Source organism: Panthera pardus, unplaced genomic scaffold, assembly GCF_024362965.1.
Source record: "Panthera pardus isolate Hobbes unplaced genomic scaffold, ASM2436296v1 HiC_scaffold_1, whole genome shotgun sequence".
Taxonomy (NCBI): domain Eukaryota; kingdom Metazoa; phylum Chordata; class Mammalia; order Carnivora; family Felidae; genus Panthera; species Panthera pardus.
Genome location: NW_026526654.1, coordinates 71,294,834 through 71,320,396, shown reverse-complemented (window position 1 = coordinate 71,320,396; position 25,563 = coordinate 71,294,834). Strand labels below are relative to the sequence as shown.

The following is a 25,563-nucleotide window of genomic DNA, read 5'->3' as shown; positions in this document are numbered from 1 at the left end:
ACTGAGCCACCCAGGCGCCCCAACTGATTTCACTTTTAATTTAATTTTTAAATAAATAATACATTCTGTGGTTCAAAATTCAAAAGTATACAGTGCAAAGTGTGTCCCATCACCTTGCACCCTGGCCATCTGGCTTCTCTCCCTGTGGGCAACCACAATTATTGCTTTCTCATGCTTTCTTCCCAAGATATTTTATGCACAGAAGGAAATATTTTTCAATTTCCTACTATGTGTTACAGAAAAGTTAAATTAGCACACATTGTTCTGCATCTTACCTTTCAGTCACTAAATGATACATCTTACAGGTCTTCTCCTATCAGTACATATCAGTGCCTACATTTTTTCCTGGCCATTAGGGTTCCTCCCCCCAATCCTTTCTATTTTATGAACAATTCAGCAGCTCTTTTAAACCTCCTTTCAAGGAGCGCCTGGGGGGCTCAGTCAGTTAAGCGTCCTACTCTTGGTTTCGGCATAGGTCGTGATTTCACAGCTCATGATTTTGAGCCCCATGTCAGGCTCTGCGCTGTCAGCACAGAACCTGCTTGAGATTTCTTTCTTTCCTTCTCTCTCTCTCAATAAATAAATGAACACAAAAAATTTTAAATAAGTAAATAAATTTCCTTTCAAACTTCCTAACCAGTCTCTGCCTTCTTTATTCTCAAAAAATGCTGTCTCTCTTAACTCACAGAGGAAACAGAAACCATTAGATAAAGATGCTCTCAATTTCCTGCCGCCTGTCTGCCTTGTACTTCAGACTCCTTTGGTTCCAAATAGCACACGGTTCTCAGGATAAGCACGTGCTCTGGTCTCTGCCTCTTTCCTTATGCCATTCCCATTCTTACCATCCTTGATTTGCCCGGGGAGCTTCTGTTAACCTTTGAAATCTGAGTTTGGAAATCAGGCCAGAGGGAGTTAATCCACTGATGTGGTGTGGTTCATCTATACCTTGTTCCTCTTCCACTGTTGTGATTATGCTGGTTTGAGATTTGTTTACAAGTCTATGCTCCCATAGGTCCGTGAGCACCTTGAGAACTAATTCATTTCAGGATGCCCAGCACTTAGCACAGAGAGTCTGGTAACAGAAGCTACTCAATAAATATTTGTTAAATAAATGAATAAATAATGTGGAAGTGATCTAAGCCACTCTGTTATGGCAAGTATTTGCAAGACAGTAGAATGAATCTTCAACTTTGCACAGTGTAGCAGTAACAGTGTTGGGCCTGAAATAATCATGAGAACCCATGCTGGTCCACAGAAGCAGACTTTTCTCACGTGTTCATTGCTCTGTCCTCAGTGTCTAGAAGAGTGCCTGGCTCTTGAGCGCTAAGAATGAGACTTTGTGTTATATTTGTATCCTAATCTACTGAAGACACCCTTTATTTCAAATACTCTGCAAGGAGAAAGCTAGAACCACAGCTAGAACATATCCAGTACCCAGGCACGGGTAAGTTATCAGAAAGCCAGTGAATTAGTTTAAGTTGGACAAACTCAACCAATTGACTTTTACAAACGTATCGTATAGATTAAATGGACACATTTCCCATAGCCTCAGGTTTTTCCAAGTTTAGTCGTAATCACATGCTTCATCTGGGAACTAAAACAAAAACCTCAGATACTCTTGAGGAGGCAGGGCTCTCGGCTCGTCTTGTATAAACACCAAAGAGCAGTAGCGTGACAATCAGGCACAGGGGCTCTTTGATATAAACTGTGGATACAAAGTGAAGTAAGACCTTTACCCTGCCTGGCCTGTCTCCTAAGAGGGCTCTTTCTTCACTGTAGTCCTTTGGTTGCCAGGATGCAGATACTTTCCTGCCCTTTCTTCCTTGTCTTACTGAACAGTAGTAACATGCAGTAATATACATAGTTATAACATACAGTAATGTCAATTCTCTGTCAGTTTATGAAAATAAGATTCTTTCCTCCTGATGCTTCTTTTTTTTAATGTCTATTTATTCTGAGAGAGAGAGAGAGAGTGAGTGTGAGAGTGGGGGAAGGGCAGAGAGAGAGGGAGAGAAAAATATCCCAAGCAGACTCCACTCTGTCAGTGCATAGCCCGATGCAGAGCTCGAACTCACGAAACCGTGAGATCGTGACCTGAGCTGAAATCAAGAGTTGTACGCTCAACTGCCTGAGCCACCCAGGCGCCCCTCATCCTGATGCTTCTGATCAAACACCATGGTGACCCACAGATTGCTTTTAGACTAAGACTGAATCAAAATTTCATGTTTATAATTTTTATTTCCACTGTGTTCAATAAATATTTGTGGACTGACTGAATGAATACTTTGCCATTAATTAGCTCTGTAACCTTGGGCAAATTTTATTTACATTTTCTAGGCTTCATTATCCTCATGTATGCAATAAAGTTTGATTGTCATATTTCTCAAACTGTTTTTAATAGTTAAAACCCATTCTTCAAACAAAGTCTTAGAACCCAATATGTAACAGAAAAAAGTGGGGCTACTCCAAATAAAATAGGTTTGGAGACCTTTAGACCCCTTGCTTCACCTTGTCCTTCTCCACCTTTGTTTCTGTTCTGAGCCACTCTGCTGAGCCCCAGGGCTCTGTGAGGTACCATCTAAAAACATCTCTGCACGTGGGGCGCCTGGGTGGCTCAGTCAGTTAAGCATCTGACTTCGACTCAGGTCATGATCTCACGGTCCGTGAGTTCGAGCCCCGCGTCGGGCTCTGTGCTGACAGCTCAGAGCCTGGAGCCTGTTTCAGATTCTGTGTCTCCCTCTCTCTCTGGCCCTCCAGTTCATGCTCTGTCTCTCTCTGTCTCAAAAATAAATAAACGTTTAAAAAAAAAATCTCTGCACTCAATGATCATATATTTAACATTGACCCCTGACTTGTAAGGAAACTTATTGTCATTAGGGACCAGAGATTCCCAACCTGCAGCCTCCTAATTCTTAGGGATTAAACAAGGTAAAGCCATTGAGGCAAATTAAAATATGAAGTTTCTTTGCTTTGGAAAGTATTATATCAACTCAACTAATGTCAGTTGATTACTTAATGCCAAGCGGAATTGAAAACTCTGTGTATCCTTGATAAATTAACAATGAATATGAACATGTTAACAATGAACTACGAACATGGCAACATAATTACATTGCTAACATAATTTTTAGTAGACAAAATTTCTCAATACATTATGAAAATGAGGGGGTGGGGTTAATGAAAAGAATCCCTAGGGAATGAAAAGGGTGACAATAATGATGATGAATTAATTCCATTTCCTTCCTTCTCGTACACGTAAAATGAGGCAGGGAAGGGTGGAGTGGCTTGCTGAGGACCTGACAGCTTTGCAGCAGAATCTGCTGCAAAATGCAGCGCTTGTAACATCCAGCCCAGTCCTCTTTCCCAGCCATGTTGCGTTCCTCTATGAGTTTAGGCTTTACGTGTCTGGGACCACAGTCACACAGCTACAGAAGGATAGAGCATCCTCATTATCTCAGTCTTCATGATCTGAATTCCTGAGGTTTGAAGTTGAGTAGGAGAGTAAGAGTCATCATAACCTAGAAATGTTTACTTATCAAATGACGGCTTATGAAACCCACTCAAATATCCAGCTCCATTAAACATGAGCATTGATTCTCCCCTTTGGGATCAGCTCCTTTGTCAGGTCTCCAGCTGATGACTGCATTTTTATACATATTTGACAATATAGTACAAATATAATGCAAATCAACTACAAAGAGAAATTGCACATCTTGCAAAAGCTATAGAATTTTTTGAGATTAATGAAAGAAGGCCCATGTGCTTAGTCCGTAGTGCAAGAGAGGGAAAGATGTGGGTGACATTGAAGAAGCAGACAAAGGACAGATTAGGGAGGGTCTTGTGGCTCTCAGTGGTTTTCATTTTCATCAGTACTGGGAATTTTGGGGGGCCTTTAAGCAAGGGAAGTGACAATCAGATTTATGTCTAAAATTTTCATTTTGACACTGGCAAATACTCTAAAATATATGACCTTGCAGTTGTATTCCTGTGATTGCATCCCATGGGTGCATCACCACATGTATGAAATGACACGTGTGAGGTTTTTATTGTTGCATTACTTGTAACAGCCAAAAAAGGACCCAGTTGTGATGTGCAGCAGAGGGGGCCTGGTTTAACAATGATGGGATGGCCTGCCACTGTGGAAACAGACAAGGAAGGTCTCTATGTACTGATATGGAAAGAGTTTTAGGATGTGTTGATAAGTGAAAGAAAGCAAGATATAGAACGGTATAGAACAATGTCTCTGGTAGGCTACCTTTTGTGTAATAAGTTAGGAGATATTTTTGCATATGTTTGCATTTGCCTAAAAAACCCAAGAAGGATTAAAAAAAAGAAAAGAAAATGAAAAAGACACCAATGGAAATGATTATCATTAGAGGGTCGGGGTGAGAAATGCAGGAATGGATGCAAGACATATGTTTTTTTGTAGTATGTCGAATTTGGAACCATGGAAATGTACCTCATAAAAATAAATGTACATTTAAAAATCACTCTGGCTGCTCTGTGGAGAGTGGTTGTAGGGACAGAAGAGTAGGAGCTGGGGGTCCATTTAGAAAGCTACTGATGTAGTTCAGGCAAGGGCTGATGGTGGCTAGACCGGAAGGTAGCTGCAGAGGAGGTGACAAGCAGTTGGCTTGAGGGTACAGAGCTGATGAATTTGTTGATGGATTGGGTATAGCATGTGAAAGAAGAAAAAAGGAATCAAGGATAATTCCTAGATAGTTGTCTAGAGCAGCTAGAGGAGACACGATGGAGTTGGGGGGGGGGGGGGGGGGGAGGGAGGCCAAGGAAGAGCCAGAATCAAGAGTTCTCTTTTGGACGTGTTGAGACCATGTTAAATGGAAAGGTCCACGACCAAAAAGGAATACCTAGAAGGATGAAGTCAGCAGATTCTTCCAAAGATGAGTTCAGCTCCCCTGAGTTCAAATTAAAAGAGTGAGAGACCCTGACAAAATCAATAAAACCCTCAAACAAATGTCCATCTTCATTTTTGTGCTACACAAATCAAATAGACAGGAAAGAATGTCATTTGTGCTTCTTTGGAATTTTATTGGGAAAAAAAAAACTAGGTTAAAAATTCGGAGTCAATCATCTGATTTGTTCTTGGTTCCTAAAGTCAGCCTGTAGTTACCACGGTAGCCTACATTTTGTTAAATATAAAGTAAAAGAAATATAGTTTCATAATTTTTACTTCTTTATTCAAGATAAAGTTCAAATCAAAGATTTTTCACTATTCCATATGAAATGTAAACAGCCTTCTCGAAGTGGCCTTTCCAGTGTCCTGAACAAAGTGCAAACAAATGTAATTTGGGAAACAAATACAAACTTTTTCTCTTAGACACTAAGTTTACATCTTTGTTAACAGAATGACTTAGTACATAACCTGGACTGATAACGCGGCAGGAGGTAGAGAGTAACAATTTTTCCTACTTTACCTCTTGAGGAGGTAGTAAATATTTTTGGGTAAGAAAAAGAACTGCTTTCTGAAGAATTCTACCTTCAACTATTAATTTGTCTTTTGTGTGTTAGCCCTGAGTAGGACAGACTTTGGGAAATGTTCCAACGTTAATGTAAGTCAGGGTGTTACGAGCTGTGCTTGCTGCAATGCCCAGTGTCTCAGAAAGTTCAGGATGCCAAAATAAATTACCACGTGGCTTAAACAACAAACATTTAGTTCTCACGGTTCTGGAGGTTAAAAGTCTCAGCTCAGGGTGTCAGCAAGGTCAGGTTCTGGTAAGAACTCTCTTCCTGGCTCTGTCTTCACATGGCCCTTCCTTGGGGCCCCTAAAGGACAGAGAGAGAGAGAGATACCTTGTATATCTCTCTTCTTTTAAGGGCACGACTCCCATCATGGAGGCTCCACCCTCGTGACCTCATCTAACCCTAATTACCTCCCAAATGTCTCAATGTCCCATCTCCAAATGCTGACATGTTGGGGATTATAATTTTAACATATGAATTTGGGGGTAGGAGGGATGGGACACAAACATTCCCTCTCTAGTTCTCAGCCCAGAATCCCCTTCAGTTTGGAAACCCTCATACCTCCAGGTGCCTGAAGTGTTGGCTGCTGATAGCTTACAACTGAGTCCTCCCAGGGACTTGCCAGAAGGAAGCCGCCTCCCTCTCGTTTAGGACCCCTCTCCTTGGTAGGCGAGGGATGGCACACTGAGGAGAGAGTACAAAGAGTCAGTCCTCTTGCCTCAATATGGGACAACTTGGATGAGCCGCCCCCCTCCCCTTCCTGAACTTCCCACGAGGGCCAGTGAGCCTCTGTCTTGCTTCCCTCACCCCCTGACAGGCAATATTCCCCAACAGACTTGCTGCACATAAATCTCGGTCTCAGCTTCTATTTCCTGGGGGATCCAACCAAAAGCATGAGTAGGTCTCGTTAACAACATATTCAAATAATAACAACATAGTCACATCATCCAGATTTCTCTACATTTGGTGTAGGTCAAGGCACAGCGTAAAAGGCAAACGTGGTGGAGTATGGCACAAACTGTTGGACACTCCCCGGGCTTGCTTTCTGCACTTGGCATATATCATCCCCACATTTGCAGAAGAGAAGAACCTCTCGTAGGTCTGTTTGGCACCACATGTTTTTGTCTACCACAGGGAGTAGTCTCTTGGTGCATTATAACTGATTTCAGAATGCATTACAATGAGAGAGAACCAAGTTTTGATCCCATTATGCTAGAATTTATTTGTGTTTCTTAAAGAAGCATAACAACAGTAAGCCAAATTTCGGTCCTAGTATTCTCGGAAAAAATGAAGAGTAAGTAACAAAATGAAATAGCCAGTCCGGCAGCTCTCCTGGAGAATTCCCCAGCAGGGGTTATGTGGCTCCATCTAAAAAACAGGACTCAGATGCTGAGCTGATTTATCATACACATAAAAATTCCCAGGTCGTAGATTTTTCTGCTAATTCACTTCTGTCATTTTAATTTATTAAGCCTTCATTCAGTTCTCAAGATCCTTTATGACCATTAGTCAGATTTTTAAAATAGCACTGTGCCGGCAGGATTTCACAAAGAATATTCCGGCTCTCCTTTCCCCTCTTGTCACTCCGCCATAGCTCAGCATTTGGAGAAGTCCAGAGGATTTTTTTCATGGTACCAAAGTAGCCTCATTTACATTCAGAGATTTAGTCACAAAGAGGATTTGTCTTCAGGATTCTCTTTTATTTTTTAATGGTAATTTCTCCATTTATTCCCCCCTCAATGTTTGAATTTTGTCATTCTGTATTAAACATCTTGTTATTATGGGGTTGCCTCAGTGGCTCATTCGGTTGGGTGACCGACTTTGGCTCAGGTCATGATCTCGTGGTCCATGGGCTTGAGCCCCATGTCAGGCTCTGTGCTAATAGCTCAGAGCCTGGAGCCTGCTTGGGATTCTTTGTCTCCTTCTGTCTCTACCCCTCCCCTGCTTACACTCTGTCTCTCTCTCTCAAAAATAAGTAAACATTAAATTTTTAAAAAAATATTTTTATTATGTAATTATAGAAAAACGAAAAGTGGGATAAGTGAAAAAGAAAAATTATCCATAATCTGGCCAGCAGAATAAACCTTAGTAGTTGATTGACATCCAGACCTTTGCCAAAATAGTACATATAGATAGCATTTACAATTTTTACAAGATACATTCATGCCATTTTATAATTTAGCTTACTGATGTATAATAGTGTCCATATCAATAAATAAACCTTTAAAATATTATTTAATAGATGCATAATATTTTATATTATGAAATATATCATAAATATAACCTTACTGTTAAACATTTACATTGTTTCCTTTTTTTAACTTTTATAAATAGCGTATCAATGGACTTGCTTGTAAATAAATCCTTGTACTAATAACTGGTTATTTCTCCAGGGCAAATACTTAGAAGTGGGATTTCTGGATCAAGGAGTGGGCACATTTTTAAGATTTTTAAAAACACTTATTACAAAAATGTTTTAATTTATATTCCCACAAAGAGTGGTTGAAAATGTCCTTTCCCTACACCTTTGTCACCCTGAATATCATTCTTTTTCATCTTTGTTAATCTCATAATCTCTTGTTTTTAGTTGCATTTCTTAGATTTCTAGTGAGACTGAATTTTAAAAAAGTGTTTATTGGCCATATAGTTGCTTCTTTTGTGAACTACCTGTTCATGTCCTCTGAATGTAAAATACTGAATTCTATTATTTCCTCTTACTGAATTTTAAGAGCCTATCTATAGACGAGCAGACATTTCTCCAGAGAAAACATAAAGATGGCCAACCGACACATGAAAAGATGCTCAACGTCACTGATCATCAGGGAAATGCAAATCAAAACCACAATGAGACATCATCTCATACCCGTTAGAATGACTAAAATCAAAAACACAAGAAACAAGTGTTGACAAGGAAATGGAGAAAAGGGAACCCTTGTGTACTGTTGGTGCAGCCATTGTGGAAAACAGTATAGAGGTTCCTCAAAAAGTTAAAAATAGAATTACCATGTTATCCAGTGCCACTACTGGGTATTTTCCCAAAGATATAAAAACACTAATGCTAAAAGATATATGCATCTCTCTATTTGTTGCAGCCTTATTGGCAATAGCCAAAATATGGAAACATATATATACATATATATGTATATATAACACATATATTTTAAATATATCAAGGAATATATATACGTGTATATACATAACGCACATATAATGTATATATATCACACATACACATTATATATATATACAATATATATACAATACAATGTGTGTGTATATATATATATACATATATATATATATATATACACACACACACACACACACAGAATATATATATATATATCTTTAACCTACCAAATTTGATTACAGCAATGAGGTAGGAATCTCTCTTTTTTCCTATTGTTTAGGCAATTGTACCAACATTTACGAAATAATACATCCTTTCTCTCTTTGATTGAAGTGCTATTATTAATTATATTAATATATAATTGTATTAATATATGATAAATTTTTTAGTTTAAATCTGCTTCTAGACTTTTTATTCTGACTGCGTGTTCTGTCTGTAAGTCCCATGCCTGTACTATACTTTTAATCAGTATCATTTTATAATGTATATTGACATCTGATATGACCCTTATCTCTCCTTGTGTTTTTTAAAAACCATGTCATCTTTAATGTTTAACTACTCTTCTTTTTTAAAATGTCCATTATTCTCACATATATATTTTTCTATATATATTTTTTGACTTGATTTTCTACAGCAGTTCTAGGTTCACAGCAAAATTAAGGGGAAGGTACAGAGATTTCCTATATATTCCCTGCTCCCACACATGCACAGCCCCCCTGCCCCCAGTATCAACCTCCCCCACTGGTTGTACATTGGTTACAGTTGAGGAACCTACATTGACATATTTCGTTCATATATTTTTATACTATATTCAATATAATATATTCCTTCATGTTTTTTATGCTTATTTTGTCACATTTCCTCTTCCTCTCCCCACCCCCCCCCCCCGCCACCCCAAATCCTTTTGGGGTTTCCATTGGGAAACCAAATTTATATGTGAATTCAGGAAGAAATTACTCTTTACAATATTAAAATATCCAAAAACAGAGTTAATCCTTGCATTTATTTAGGTCTTTGATTATGACCCTCGATCAGGATTTGTAGATTCTTCTCTTAGCCTAGCGTATTTCATGTTAAGTTCATTCTTAATGTTGTTATTGTTAAAGAGGCTATTTTTCATTATATTCTTTGACTTTTACCCAGCCTATTGACTCATTTTAAATTACAGCTTTATTGCCATATTATTCAAATACTCTAAAATTCATCCTTTTAATGTGTACACTCCAGGGCATTTTAGAATATTCACTGGGTTTTGCAGGTATTACCACTGTCCACTTTAGAATATGTTTGTCACCCCCAAAAAGAAACCCATGTCTATCAGCAATCACTCCCCCTTTCCCCTCCCTTGCCCTTCTGTGTCTCTTCATTAGCTGTTTCTAATCTATTTTTTATAATAAAACTGTAATCATAAGTATAGTTTCCTGAGTTCTGTGAGTCATTCCAGTGAACTATCAAATCTAAGGGAGTCATGGAAACACCTGAGTACTAATAGCTAATTAAGCAGAAGTGTAGATGGCCTGGAACCTCCGAGGTGCAGGTAAAGTCATACAGGCAGTCTTGTGAGGCTTGTGCCCTTTACCCTATGGGGTCTGCACTTACTCTGGGTGGTTAGTGCCCGCCTTCAATTGCAGTACATCCAATTGTGGCAGAAGCACAACAGACTTCTTTTTGTGTGCTTTTTGACCAATTGTGTGTTGGCTTTGGAGAAAAGTCTGCCTAAGTCTGTTGGCCATTTTTATGTTGGGTTGTTTATCTTTTTATTATTGAGTTACTAGCATTCTTTATATATTCCGAATATCAGATATATGAGATAAATCAGATATATAATTGGTGAATATTTTTTTTCCATTCTGTTTGTCATTTTTTCCCATTCGTGGTGGTATCCTCTGAAGCAACAAAGTTTTAAAGTTTGACGAAGTCCCATTTATCTATTTCTTATTTTATCATTTGTGCTTTGGGTATTACATCTTAGAAACCATTCATTACCTAACCCAAGATCACAGAGATTTACTCCTACATTTTCTTCTAAGAGTTTTATAGTTTTAGCTGTTGTTTTCAGATCTATGATCCATTTTCAGTTAATTTTGTGTATGGTGTGAGGTAGGGGTCCAACTTCATTATTTTGTAGATGGATATTCAGTTGTCCCAGCACCTAGCCTATTGACTTTTAAATGTTTTGTAACCAGTCACCTGACATTACTTCTAATAGATTTAATGCATTCTATTTTTTTCAAGTAGATAATATTATGTATAAATGATAAATTTGCCTTCTCTTTGACAATATTATGTACTTATTATTTTGTCTTCTCGGATATTACAAAAATAGTGGTGATCCTCTTACGTGGATCCTGAGAAACTTAACAGAAGACCATTGGGGAGGGGAAGAGAAAAAAAAAAAAAAAAAAAGACAGGGAGGGAGCCAAACCATAAGAGACTCTTAAAAACTGAGAATAAACTAAGGGTTGATGGGGGGGTGGGAGGGAGGGAAAAGTAGGTGATGGGCCTTGAGGAGGGCACCTGTTGGGATGAGCACTGGGTGTTGTATGGAAACCAATTTGACAATAAATTTCATGTTAAAAAAAAATAGTGGTGATCACATCATCTTTGTATTATTCTTCTCATTAATAGGAGTGTTTCTAGAATTTTGCCACCACTAAGTATGATACTTTGTCCTTATTCAGTAATAAATGCCTTTCAGTATCTGCTGCTATATCTGTGTTTTGCTGCTACTGATATAAACTGAGGAAACATGGCCCTGTAAAACTTCTTTAAAATTATGTTTAAGAATATATTGTTATAATTTCTACTTGCATGTGGTTTAATATTTACTGGAGGGGAGTGCCTTTAACAGTCATTTTTGTGGAATATTTTCCTACAGTATTTATCCAGAGCAATTTATTTTCCATTAAAAAATAAGGCCTTCTTCATAAATGAAAATATGGTGTTTTTGACTCTATGTAGAAGAGAACGAATGTCTTTTAAATACTGTAGTTTTATTTTAAAAGTAAATCAGTTCATGAATTTGAATGGATAATTCACAAACACTGTTCAGATTTCAAAAGGTACAAAGTAGTACATACTGTAGAATAAAATCCCTTTTTCATTCTTATCCTCTGGCCAGCATGTTCTTTTCCCTGCAAGCAATTCTATTAGAGAGGAGGAAGCAGGATTTTTTTTAATAAAAGAAACACACACACACACACACACACACGCAAAATATATGGAATAAATACAAAATATATCAAATGTTTACATGAGAAAAAGAATATGCTGAGCAGTCCTAAGGAGTCAGATGGGAGGCAGAGACTTGATGAAGAGTCTGGTCACCAAAAGAGAGAGAAGAAGCTGAGAAAACCGTTTGGTGTTTTTCCGATATTGTCAGTTAACAGTTTATTTAAACTCCAAGTTCCTTTTCTCACCAAGTTACAGCAAGAGATAAATCTGGAATCCCTGCCACATTAACTGCATTAGATATAAATGTCTTCCACCTCAGCTTCCCCGACCTCTGATGGCAAATAAGATAGGAACCACACATTCCTGAGATGCAACCAATCAAGGGTACAAAATGACAAACCAAATTTCTGTACCGAAATGTACTAAGCTTCTTCAGTTAGATGGGAGAAGCTTAAATAAATCGAAATCATGGTACAAAAATAACTTAAAAGCCTTTCCCCAAATAAATTTGTATTGTGTCGTAAACAACCGAACAGTCATTGGACCCGGGGTGTGTGAAGAGGGCGAGCCGGCTGTTTGGTGCGGGCAGGCACCTTGAACCCAGCGGCTGTAATGCAGCCCCAGGATTGATCAAGCTGTGGCCAGCAGAGGGGTTGGGGGAGGAAGAGTGGAGCCTACGAGGTGGGGGGATGGGAGGCATTAGGGGAGGGGGAGGAGCTGGTGCAAGCAAACCAAACTCACAAAAGGCTGATTTATAAACAGAAATGCCATTTGTTCATTAACCAGCACAAGGCAACCAGAGGAGTGCTTTATACGTTCTGCAGAAAAACCCAACATGCTGTTCATTGTGCAAAAGAGTATACTCACTGCTGGGGACCAGGACACTCCCGCCCGCAAATGCGATTCTCTATCCCCTTGCACAGTGTTGGGTGAACCCTCATATATCCTATCCTTTGGTCTCTCCTTTTTTTTAATTTTTGTCTTTTCATTCCAGTCACGTCATTCCTTCAGGTACACCACAGTAAAATCAAGTGGATGGAGTTACTCCACAGCGTTACTAGACCGAGTCTCCTGTGGTCTCTCCTCTCTCCTCAATCCTTGGAATGGGCATTTCTGTGGATGGCTGGAAGATAACAATAACATAATGTGGCGGTCGCCTGCACAGGTTTTGAGCCCCCTAGCCTCAGTTCCACTCCAGGCTGGCCATTTGCCAGCCGCGTGACCTCCCATGGTTATTTCACTTCTCTCCTCCTGGGAAAATGGAAATAACAATACCTGGTTCAGCAAGTCATGGAGAAGGTTAAGTGAGCAATTCATTTTGACCCCCAGACATGGTGCCTAGCATATGCAGAACACTCAAAAACTGTTAGCCGTTGGTATTAAGGCTACTCCTCTCTACCCCTGTTGATTTGTAGTTGTTTCTGCTCACAGAGAATAAGCTATTTTTAACTCTTTGCCCAGATTAAGGAAAAACAAAAAAAGTCCAATGAGAACAATTTGATTCAGTGAAAATTCTTAAATGCCTTCAATGTTTCAAAGAAATGCAATTTCTTTGTATTGCTTTCAGATTTGAATATAGTACAGCCCCAAATACATGGAGAATAGGGGAATAAATAAGTAAAATTTTTAAAGGAGGAATAAATTCATACAAAAAAAGAGGAAACATCATGTAAAAATGCAATTTGTCATAAACAAGTATTTATGAGTACCCAGTATGTATCCTGTTCTTTCTGCTTCTAGCCTTGCCTTTTGTAACTCTATTTGCAACACCGCAACCAAAATCATTTTTCAGAGACTAAGTTACATCATGTCATTTCTCTGTTCAGAATCCTCCAATGGCTTCCCACCTCATTTGAAAGGCCGAAGCGTTCACACTGCCCTGTAAGACCTTATGTAATCTGTTCACCCCTACTTCTCACCCTGTCTCTCTGATTTAACCTCCTCTCCCTTACTTACTCGGCACAGATCTCAGTGGACTCTTTGCTGCTCCTTAACTATGCCAGGTACTCCTGCCTCAGGGCCTTTGCACTTGTGGTTTCCTCCACCTGGAATCCTCTTCTTCAAAGTCACATCTCCTTTAAGACCTTCCTCAAATGCCACCTTCCCTGACCCTCCTGTTTAATACTGTAACTTCTCCCCCATTCCCACCACTGTGTAGTCTCCTTTCCTGCCCTGATTTCTCTATGGCATTTCTCTACTTACCTCTTTATTTTGTTTATAATCTATCCTCCCCTCTCCCCGTACCCACCCCCCCTCCCCCTGCCAGTATAAGAGCCACATCAGGGGTTTTGTGTGTTTTCTTTATTGCTGTATCCTAATCCTCGGCATGGTGATGGCACTCTCCGTGGGGTGAATGAATGATTTCATGAATGGTGCTAGGGGCTTTTACGTATGTCATCTCACTTACATATTTCGGCAAAGATCTGATTTTCATAATAATACATCATTAGATAGTAGCTGTTATTATAATTACATATTTTTATATTCAACAATCGCTGTTTCCTGAAATTAAAACTGGACTGAAAGCATCTTGAAGTTCTTGAAGCCAGAATTTGAGAAACACTGTTTATTTTAACGTGTGGATGTCCTTTAAAGGCATCTTACATAATAAGATGGAGATTCAGAGGAAGAAGTTGTTTTTAACTTCTCTACTCAATATGAACGACATCCTGCTTCTAAATTAAAAGAAATTAAGAATTTTCATGTAAAATTTAAGTTGACCTTTCCTAATTTAGCCTGAATTCCCCAACCCCAAAAAATGATTTTTAAATTTGTCCGAATGGTGCACAACAGCAGAAGTGTGGGCCCGGCTGTCCCTGCTGCTGCCTTGTGGGAGACAGGGCCCTGCCTACTGAATTTCTGGTGTCCGTTACAGTGATGACAGGAAAGAAATGTTTGTAAGAGCAAATGTTTGCTTCCAGGCTGCAGCCTAATTTAATAGTGTACTTGAAAAAAGAAAAGTGGATGATTCATTCCAAAACCCCTGGGGAGGGAGGGGTGATTGTAAACCATTTGGAAAAGGGGTGAGAAGGCCTAACGTGAAACTAATGCAGCAAATCTTCAACAACAACCGAAAAAGTCTGGCCTGAACGCCATGGAATGCTGGGTGTTTTTTCGCAGAATGGTTTCAGCTGGGGGAAGCCTGTTAGGTTCAAAAGCCTTTTCCCTCTGCTCTGATCTGGGGGGTGGGTGGGAGGTTATAACCAGATTGATTTTTGATAGTTTCAGATAATACTTCATATTTGGATGAAAGATTACCCTGGAGGTTTTCATACTTGTGGTTTTTCTTAAAGCATTAGATGTGATTGTAATTTTTTTTAGGGGCCACAGCCCTAGGGAAATTTTTATGGAAGAAGGAAGAGACATTTTTTTTTTTTTAAACAGAAACTAAGATTTAAGACACATCAGCCATCTAAGTAGGTGGAGTAGACAGCTGTGGGCAAGACCCGAAAACCCCTCCCACCACTTGCTTGTTGATGCCTGAAACGTTGAAAATCAGGAATTCATTTTCTTGGATTAAGATTTCGTCTACTAAAATACTAACAGCCCCACTCAGGATCACATGTTCAGCTCTCTGGGCCATTTTCATTCCAATGGTAATGGCCTCACTGACCCCAGATCTAACAGGTTTTCCCAACTCAGTGGGGAGACAGCGAGTGGATCCTTGGCTCTTTGGAGATGAGCCTACAGGTGTGACGGGGGAGGGAGAGGAGACACCCTTGGAGGAGCGCACCGAAGGTCACCAGAAAGCAAAGAAGCACAGGCAAGACGATATGAAACCTTTTATGTCAGTAAGACCATTTTCGCTCATTCTTACCCAAGTTTCCCTTCCCTGTGTATTGGCGGAGCATACGGTTGATACGGTAACATAGTCCAAAGAAAGCCGCACACCCGTGTCTCAGGTAACCCTAAACCACAGTTGGGATTATCCGAGCAGCTAATCCCTCACCATTAGCCAAACCACTTGCTTACTTTGACCAATATCTTTTGTTTTCCCTTAACAACCAGAGACGTTCAATGTCTTTGCCATTTTAAAATGTATTCTATAAAATGCTTCTGATGTGGGGGAATTAATCTTTCTCCTCCACAGATTTATGAAGGAGTAAATTTGCTGCTGTTGCTGTGTAGAAATGACTCTAGTCCCGAAGTTGCCTGTCAGGCTCCCTGGACTAGTGTTACGGGTTCCATGGTTACCTCAGTGAGATAACAGTGACTTTTTTTTTTTTTTTCATTTCTTACCATTTAACTTAGATATTTCCTTTTATGTAACCTGCAAGAACAATTTGGTACCCAGGAAGGGTAAGAAGGAGATTTTATAAAGTTTGGTTTATTATGCCATTTTTAAATAATTTGCAGTAGAGGACACGTCTTTCTTCTTAAAGCTATGTCACAGCTGTTCAAAAAACAAAACAAAACAAAGCAAAACAAAACACCCTCCTCTTGTAAAAATTGCCAGGCTTTTTCATCATCTTTAATTTCTTTACCACGTATTATAAACACATTATGTAGCAGACACTGGGCTAGGCACTAAGGCCCCAGAGCTGTGATCCATCATTCTGACCTCAGATTGCTCAGTCGAGTCAGTGGGAAGAGACAGACAAATTGCCACCTGCTAAGAACATGACAGAAGTTTGCACAGGGCTGCGAAAGGAGCCCCACCCATTCGGGGGGCGGCAGGAAAGCTTTTCTGTGGAACTGTAGTATCTGAGCTGAGAGTTGTAAGGATGTGAATAATGTAGGAATTAATCAGAGGAAGAAGTGTGTGTGTATTGTGGGGGGTAGGGGGTGGGGAGGGATGGTATTCCAGGCAGAGGAACAGCACATGCAAAGCAACAGTAGAGAGAGAACAGTACTGCCCTATCTTCACCTCTGTAGGACAGGGCCCAATTCTTTTTTTAAAAAAAATTTTTTTTTCAATGTTTATTTATTTTTGAGATAGAGAGAGACAGAGCATGAATGGGGGAGGGTCAGAGAGAGAGGGAGACACAGAATCGGAAGCAGGCTCCAGGCTCTGAGCTGTCAGCACAGAGCCCGACGCGGGGCTCGAACTCACGGACCGTGAGATCATGACCTGAGCCGAAGTCGGACGCTTAACCGACCAAGCCACCCAGGTGCCCCGACAGGGCCCAATTCTTAACTCATCACAGGATCTCTGGAGCCTGTCAGGCCTGTCATAAGTATTCATAAAAATCTGTTGAACTTCAGTGAATTGAACTGCAAACATTTATTGCTGTTTTCTAGATGTTGGTGATAGGGTAGTGGCTAAAAGAGAAGTTTCTCTTCTCGTGGTGCATTTGTTCTAGGGAGGCATTAGTAGGAGTCAGTATTTGCTAAGAACTTCCTACCTGCCAGGCACTGTCCAAAAGATTTATGTATTCATTTGTTCAATCTTGAAAACAAGACTGTAGTAGGTATTATACTGTTATCCCAATGTGTTACTGTTGAGGACTCAGAGAGGTTAAGAAACTTACCAAAGCCTACCCAGCTTGTGAGTGGCAGAGCTGAAATTCAAAGTTGGGAAGTCTCGGTTTCCAGAGTCAGCCTCAACCTCTACAGTTAGGCCTTCAAAAATTTCAAAGTACCTCTCAGTCTTATTTTTAGAAAATAAGATAAAAAAGAAATTCTAAATGTCCATTCTCCCTCGATCCTTTTTCTCTTTGGCAACCTGAGACTTAATTACTTGGCATAAACACACGAGAAAAATAGACATTTTGAAAAGCAAGAGTAGGGTTAAAATGAAAGATAATATGGTCTTGAAAAAGGTAAAGAGGGGATAATGATCATATCAGATATCAAAATGCAGTTAAAATTATGCTGATTAAAAATAGAGGCATGGTGACTATGGTTAATGGTACTGTATTGTATATGTGAAAGTTGCTGAGAGAGTAGATCTTGAAAGCTCTATCACAAGAAAAAAAAAACCCTGTAACTCTGTGTAGTAACGGATGTTAACTAGACTTATTGTGGTGAGCATTTCATAATATATACAAACATCGAGTCATTACATTGTATATCTGAAACTGATACTGTAGTGTTGTACATCAGTTATATCTCAAGAAAAAGAGGAAGAAAAAATATAGCATGCATTCTAAAATTGGAGTGATACAGAGAAGATTAGCACGGTCTCTGCACAAGGATGATATGCAAATTCATGAAGCTTTCTACATTAAAAAAAAATGCGTGTATATATATGTGTGTATATATATATATATATATATATATATATATATATATATGCAACACCCAGACCTCTCTCATTCTTATCTATTGACCTCCATTCTTTTTTTCTTTAATGTTTATGTATTTTTGAGAGAGAGACAGAGTGTGAATGGAGGAGGGGCAGAGAGAGAGGGAGACACAGAATCTGAAGCAGGCTCCGGGCTCTGAGCCATCAGCACAGAGCCCTACGCAGGGATGGAACTCATAAGCTGTGAGATCCTGACCTGAGCTGAAGTCAGACGCTTAACGGACTGAGCCACCCAGGCGCTTCACATCCGCCTCCATTCATGAAGGTGAAGTTTTGGTGTCCCTGAGAGGCCTCTTGGAATAGACAGGTACATTCATCTCCTTTGCACAAAGTAGGGAAGCAGTCCACCTCACTGCCCCCACCCTCCACCTTTGTAATGGGCACTTGGGGGCAGGGCAAATGTTTTTCCGAGAAACCAGGGCATGACAAGGTCTATTGTGGAGTTTGCCATCCATCTGGCCCTCCATCTTAGTGTCATTTTGCTGTTCATGCTCATGTTTATGCTTCCTTTTGGAGTTTCTTTCCCATATATGTTTGTCCCTAAGAAATAAAACCATTATTGGACCTAGAAAAAAAAGGTCAGGGGTGCCAGGGTAGCTCAATCGGTTAAGTGTTCAACTCTTGATCTCAGCTCAGGTCTTGATCTCAGGGTTGTGAGTTCCACCAAGGCCCACGTTGGGCTCCATGTTGGGTGTGAAACCTACCTTAAAAAAAAGTCATGGGGCGCCTGGGTGGCTCAGTCGGTTAAGCGCCCGACTTCAGCTCAGGTCACGATCTCACGGTCCGTGAGTTCGAGCCCCGCGTCGGGCTCTGGGCTGATGGCCCAGAGCCTGGAGCCTGCTTCCGGTTCTGGGTCTCCCTCTCTCTCTGCCCCTCCCCCGTTCATGCTCTGTCTCTCTCTGTCTCAAAAATAAATAAACGTTAAAAAAAAAAAAAGTCATATATTTATGTATATACATATACATATATATGACATATATGTATATGGTATAAATATATAGCATAGTATAAACTTGGATTTAGGTACTTCTACTGGCACTTTCCTTCTCTCCCTAGACCTAAGAATTGGGAAGAACAATGAGAAGAAATGCCTTTTAACTACAAAGAATCTAAACAAATAAATACAAAATCTGTGGCTATGCCCTCCACTCAGTATTTCCTAGGCATTCCAATTACAAAACCAGCTCTCTCACATCAGATCGAGAAGTGAGAGAACTGGATACCATCTTAAGAAAAGTACTGACAGACTGATTTTTTTTTTATGGGGAAAATTTCAAGATTTTGTGTAAATGAAATAAACATATTTTTATTATTTGATTTGAGCACTAAATTTCATAGATAGTATGCATTTTACCAACTTGGTAACTGAAAACTATGAAAAACCAAGTTCTTTTGCAGGGTGGAGGGGGGCACCTGGTTCAGTGGGTTGAGCGTCTGACTTTGGTGCAGGTCATGGTCTCACAGTTTGTGAGTTCAAGCCCCACATTGGGCTTCCTGCCTTCAGCGCAGATCCTGCTTGGGATCCTCTGTCCCCCTGTCTCTGCCCCTCCCCCACTTGTGCTCTCTCAAAAATAAAATAAAATATCTTTTTTTTTAATTTCTTTTTTTTTTAAGTTTTTAATTTTAATTCCGGTATCGTTAACATACAGTGTTTATATTAGTTTCAGGTGTACAACATAGTAAACTGCATACATCACCCTGTGCCCATCACAAGTGCACTCTTCAATCCCCATCTCTTATTTCACCCATCCCCCCACCCAGCTCCTGTCTGGTAACCATCAGTTTGGTTTCTATAGTTACGGAGTCTGTTTCTTGGTCTCTCTCTCTCTCTCTCTCTCTCCCCCTTTGTTAGTTTGTTTTGTTTCTTAAATTCCCAGTATGAGTGAAATCATATGGTACTTGTCTTTCTCTGACTTATTTCACTTAGCATTATACTCTCTAGCTCCCTCATGTCGTTGCTAAAGGGAAGATTTCATTTCTTTTTATGGCTGAGTAATAGTCCATCGTATACACATACCACATCTTCTTTACCCAGTCATCTATTGATGAGCACTTGACTGCTTCCATAATTTGGCTGTTGTAAATAGTGCTGCAATAAACATAGGGGTGCGTATATCCTTTCAATTTAGTGTTTTTATATTTTGCGGGTAAATACCCAGTAGTGCTGGATCGTCGGGTAGCCCTGTTTTTAGTTTTTGAGGAAACTCCATGCTGTTTTCCACAGTGGCTACACCAGTTTGCATTCCCACCAACAGTGTGAGAGGGTTCCTTTTTCTCCACAACTTTGTCAATACTTGTTGCTTCTTGTGGTTTTGATTTGAGCCATAAAAACCAAGCTCTTGAATGCCATGTTATCTTGCCTGATTCTGAGAAAGAGGATCCAGAGTGGAAGTTCTGAACATTCCTCTACCGAACGTCCTGATATTTTAAAATTATAAATTTAATACACCTGAAAGTAATGTAACATTGTATCAACTATACTTGAATAAAAATGTTTTAAATTATAAATTTAACATAAAAATTGTAGATTAAAATAGGTTTATAAAAATTAATTTGTATAACTTTACTATCCTGTGGCCATATTCCTCTCACTTAAACACTCTAACCTGAAGATTGATACGCTACTTAGAAAGTTACCTTAACAAGGAAAGACAGCTGCTAGCAGTCTTACAAAGGAAAGATTAGAAAGGACAAGGCAGTAGTCAGGGGCACAGGGCCAGGTTGGAGATGGAGCAGTAGCCGAGGGACTCAAGAAAAAAACACAAATTCAAGAGATTTAGGAAACAAATGTGATCACATTTTACTAATTGAGAACAGAATAAAGAGAAGATTTGAATGAGGAGGTGAGAATAATACTCAGATTTCTGGCTTGTGTGGTTGGATGGATCATTGTATCACCCAACAAGAGGAGAGCCCAGGAAGTACGGGTTGGGGGAAGGGAGAGAGGAAGACTTTGAATTAGGACATGTTGAATATGATACATCTGTGTGACCACCAAGCAGAAATGTGCAAAAGGGAGCCGCTGTCCTAGGGCTCAGTAGAGTTCTAGGATATCTGGGGTATCTAGGCAAATTTTTAGAGAATCATCAGATTATGGGTGATGTTGGAGCTATACATTGGATGGGATCACCAAACAAAAGTGTGAATGAAGTGAAGAGAAAAGGTGAGGACAGAGCCCTAGAGAATATAAGCGTTTGAAAGATTGGAAAGAGAAGACTGAAAAGAAATCATCAGAGGTAGGTGGGGAACCAGCAGAGGGTGATGTCACATGTGCCAAAGAAGAGGGAACTTGAGAAAAAGGTGTGGCCAGTGGTCAATGAAACAGAGACGGCATGTATGTCAGAGCCTAAGAACTCCATAATGGATTGGGTGATATGGATTTCACCTCTGCCTTCTGCTGAAGGAGCTTCATTATTTAAGTGGGAATGAAAGTCAGATGGAAGTAAAGTAAAGAAAAGGTAAAGTAGTCAATGGGAGGGTAGTAAAGAAGCAGTGACAGTTTCATGGAGTGATCTTTGAAGAAGGTTGCCTATGAATGAAAAGAGAAAGTGTTGGTGTAGAAGAGAGAAGGCCTTTTTTTCCCCTTAAAGATAAAAAGCTTGAGCATGTTCATAGATTAAGGGAAGAGAGCAGTGGAGTGAGAAGAATTGAGGATACAGTATAGAATGCATAAATGAGAAGACTGAAGCATCAAAGGAAATAAGAAAGATTGGTATCCAAAGTAGTTTTGAGCAAGTGGTGGACCACCCTCTCCAATGAGATGGAAGGAGGGGATGATCAGTGTAAATAAAGATAAATCTCTAGTTGGGTGGAAGGAGGGTAAGAGATTGAGGGAGTTACATCTAATGATGGTTTGTGGGAAGGGGTCATGAGGAGAGCAGTAAAGGTTTGGAAGCACCATTTAGAAATTTAGGGTGGAATGGGGTAGTTTAAAGACTGCACAGCATCATAGATGATCTGTCTGTGGTTGGAGATCATAAATTTATAGCTGTGCTAATTTGCACCACATATGCTGATTGGTCACGGGGCAAAGATCAGACTGGAGTTACAACTGGGTTGATCTAGACAATGGAGCCATAAGGCTTTTTTTTTTTTTTTTTTTTTTTTTTAATTTTTTATGGAGCCATAAGACTTTAAAGTCTCCAGGGAAGACAATTGTCTAAGGTCATATAGCCAACAGGAGCAGAGCTAGATTTGAGCATAAGGTTGAGTAGGTAGATAGCCTTATCTGAACAGTGAGTCTGGAGTGCTAGTAGGTCAACTCTATTGAGAGGGAGACTATCTAGGTCAACAACGGTCCTTGGAATGAAGACAAAGCCTAAGGTCCAGATGCCAGAGTTTTTGATGGATGTCTCATGATTAAACACTTAATATCTACTGTTCCACTGTTGAGTTAGGCTTTCAACTATCAAGCATCACCTTTTATTCAATCATGTTAAAGATTCTTTTAAAGTATTATTTTTGTATTACAAAATAAAACATATCTATAGAGAAACTAGGAGGAGACAATTTAAAAATTAAATGTAATGCAAATTGAGACACTACTACATACCTATTAGAATGGCCACAGTCCAAAATACTAAGATATAGAGCAACAGGGGCTCTTATTCATTACTGGCAGGAATGCAAAATGGTACAATTACTTTGGAAGACAGTTGGGCAGTTTCTTATAAAAAGAAACATACTCATACCATACAATCCAGCAGTCTGGCTTATTGGTATTTTATCCAAAGGAGTTGAAAATTTATGTCCATCAAAAACCTGAATGTAACTATTTACAGCAGCTTTATTTATAATTGCCCAAACTTGGAAATAACCAAGATGATCTTCAGTAGGTGAGTGAATAAATAAACTGTGTTACATCTAGACAATGGACTATTACTCAGTGCTAAAAAGAAATGAGCTGGGGCACCTGGGTGGCTCAGTCGGCTGAGAGTCCAACTTCAGCTCAGGTGTTGATCTCAGGGCTCATGAGTTTGAGCCTCACGTCAGGCTCTGTGTTGACAGCTCAGAGCCTGGAGCCTGCTTCAGATCCTGTATCTCCCTCTCTCTATGCCCTTCCCCCGCTCATCCTCTGTCTCTCTCAAAAAGCAAATAAACATTAAAAAAATTAATAATAAATAAAAAGAAACGAGCTCTCAAGCCATGAAAAACACGGAGGGATCTTAAGTGCACATCACTAAATGAAAGAAGCCAATCTGAAAAGGCTACATTCTGTATGATTCCAACTATTTGACACTGTGGAAAAGGTAAAACTATGGAGACAGTAAAATGATCAGTGGTTGCCAAGGGCTGGGGGAGGGTGGGAAGGGAAAAGGATGAATCGGCAGAGCACAGAGGATTTTTAGCCAAGTGAAAAGACTCTGAATGATACTGTAATGTTGGATACATTTGTCCAAACCCATAGAATGTATAACATACAGCGCCTAGAGTGAACCCTCAGGTAAACTGTGGACTTTGGGTGATAATGATGTGTTAATGTAGGTTCATCAGTTGTAACCCATGTACCACTCTGGTGAGTGATGTTGATACCTGGGGGAGCCTATGCGTGTGTGGGCACAAGGGATATGTGGGAAATCTCTGTACATCCCCTTCCATTTTGCTATGAATCTAAAACTGACCTAAAAAATTAAACCTTTCTAAAAATTAAATGTATCACCTACCATCTTGAAAACTAATTTTGTTCTCTTTACATACAAACCTTAATGAATGTGTGGGATTGGGAATCAGGCAGTGGAAAATGAGTGAGGCAGGCGGTCATTGTCAATGAAGAGCCCTGGGGCAGAAATAAGGGTGGGGAGATGGGTACAGCTTGACTTCCTTTCCTGAGCACTTTTTTACTTTCTTTTCATGTTTTTTTCGAGGGATAATGAGGGATAAAAGTTATCAAGGGATAAGTTTTCCAAAGATTTCCTCCAAAAGCTTTTAAGAGAAGTCTGCACACACCTCCTTGGTAGCAGTAGGTGAAAAGCAAAGTGCTACTGATGGTCCACATGTCAGGTGGTAGGTGATCCAGGCCACTTCCCGACGTTAGGGAGACAAGTTATACGCAGAATATGCTTGCTTACCAGGGTCAACCTGTAACCAGTGTTGCCAGAAAGCTAGGCCTTTTTTGGCCAATGATGAGTTCTCCTGGGCACGTTATAGTTCCTCTGACTGTGTACGTGGAGTCAGTTCAGAAAAAAGAGAAACACACCTTACCACACCTTGCCACACCTCAGCATATACCATCCCACACCCCACCACACCTTACTTCATCTCATAACACCTTCCCACGCCTCCCCACACTTCAGCGTACCACATCTTACCTCACCTCCCCACCACACCACACTCACCAGGAATGCCAAGATGGGCACTTGGAAGAGTGACTTGGGCAGCACGCAGGCAAGCGTCGAAGCCAGCAGCCAGGAAGAGAGTTGGCGCAATAACAGTGACAGCAGTCAAATGCAGACATAAAGGCCATTACAGTACAAGATGCAGGACGAAGTGTATACGGGAGGGAAGGGCCAAAAAGCAGGAGGTACAAACCAAGGAAGGAAGGGGAAAATAGAGAGCCAAAGTCAATTTGTAGGAAAAACAAAACAACAACAACAACAACAACAACAACAACAACAAAAACCCACAAAACGACTTTATCCTAAGGTCAAGAATGTTCTGGAGCTAGTGGCAGGAACTAATACTGTGCCTCTCTTGGAAGGAGTTCTCCTAAGGCACTACCAAGAAGGACGGTGTAATGTAAGCACCTGTACTGCAGTGACTTTAATAGTATCTACATCAAAACAGCAATCTAAGAGGATAAAACGAGACACGAAGGACTTGGGACTTTAGATCCCATGTATCGTAATTAGGCACATATATTTAATGTAATAAGTTGGCTATGATTCTTTCCATATTATCTTTATTAAATCGTTTTAAGGGAGTCCCTTTTTCCTTATAATTCCTTAAATTCACCCTTTAAGAATGCTAACACAAAATTGCTCGCTTCCGAAATACATGACGGATGTAGATAGATTCTACCAACCTTCTCTGCAATCGCTGATCTGGTTCCAGAGGGCGATGAGGTATTTGAATGGACTTACCTCTGCTCCTACAAACCCGGGCAGAGAGAAGAAAGGAGATGGAAACTCCGTGCAGAAATTATTGACAAGAGTATCTTCTGTTGTCAAATGGATATTTGGGGGGAAATCTATTTTGTATTGCCAAACAAATTAGCCAGTGAATTAGGAAAGTGATTCTTAGCTATTGATTTTTGGTTCTGCATTTTCAATTGATATTTGTCACAATTTTTAGAACAATCAAGATTGAGCGCTTACTGTGTGACAGTAATCTCAGACTTTGAAAGCTGCGTTAATTTGGAGATCTAGTGTGACCCTTCCTTTCAAAGGAGACTCAGAGAGGTGACTCCTCATAATGGCAGGAGCAAGACCCAAACCTGAGCCTCCTGGTTTCATCATATCAGTGCTTGATGCTGCTATGGCTGGGTCCCCCCTCAGAAATCAGACTCTGAGACAGATTTGCATGCAGGAAACAC

The 25,563-nt window shown here is 40.0% G+C and overlaps 1 long non-coding RNA gene and 1 pseudogene across 1 annotated transcript; one reads left to right on the top strand and one right to left on the bottom strand.

Annotated features, from left to right (window-relative positions):
• Positions 1-5,158: 5,158 nt before the first annotated feature.
• On the bottom strand, positions 5,159-24,738 carry LOC109265990 (uncharacterized). The gene is made up of 3 exons (XR_008421177.1): positions 24,368-24,738; positions 6,035-6,165; positions 5,159-5,774 (listed from the first exon to the last, which is right to left on the bottom strand). It is a non-coding gene; the product is annotated as an uncharacterized LOC109265990 (long non-coding RNA).
• LOC128776649 (U6 spliceosomal RNA) lies at positions 17,860-17,956 on the top strand (annotated as a pseudogene).
• Positions 24,739-25,563: the final 825 nt, after the last annotated feature.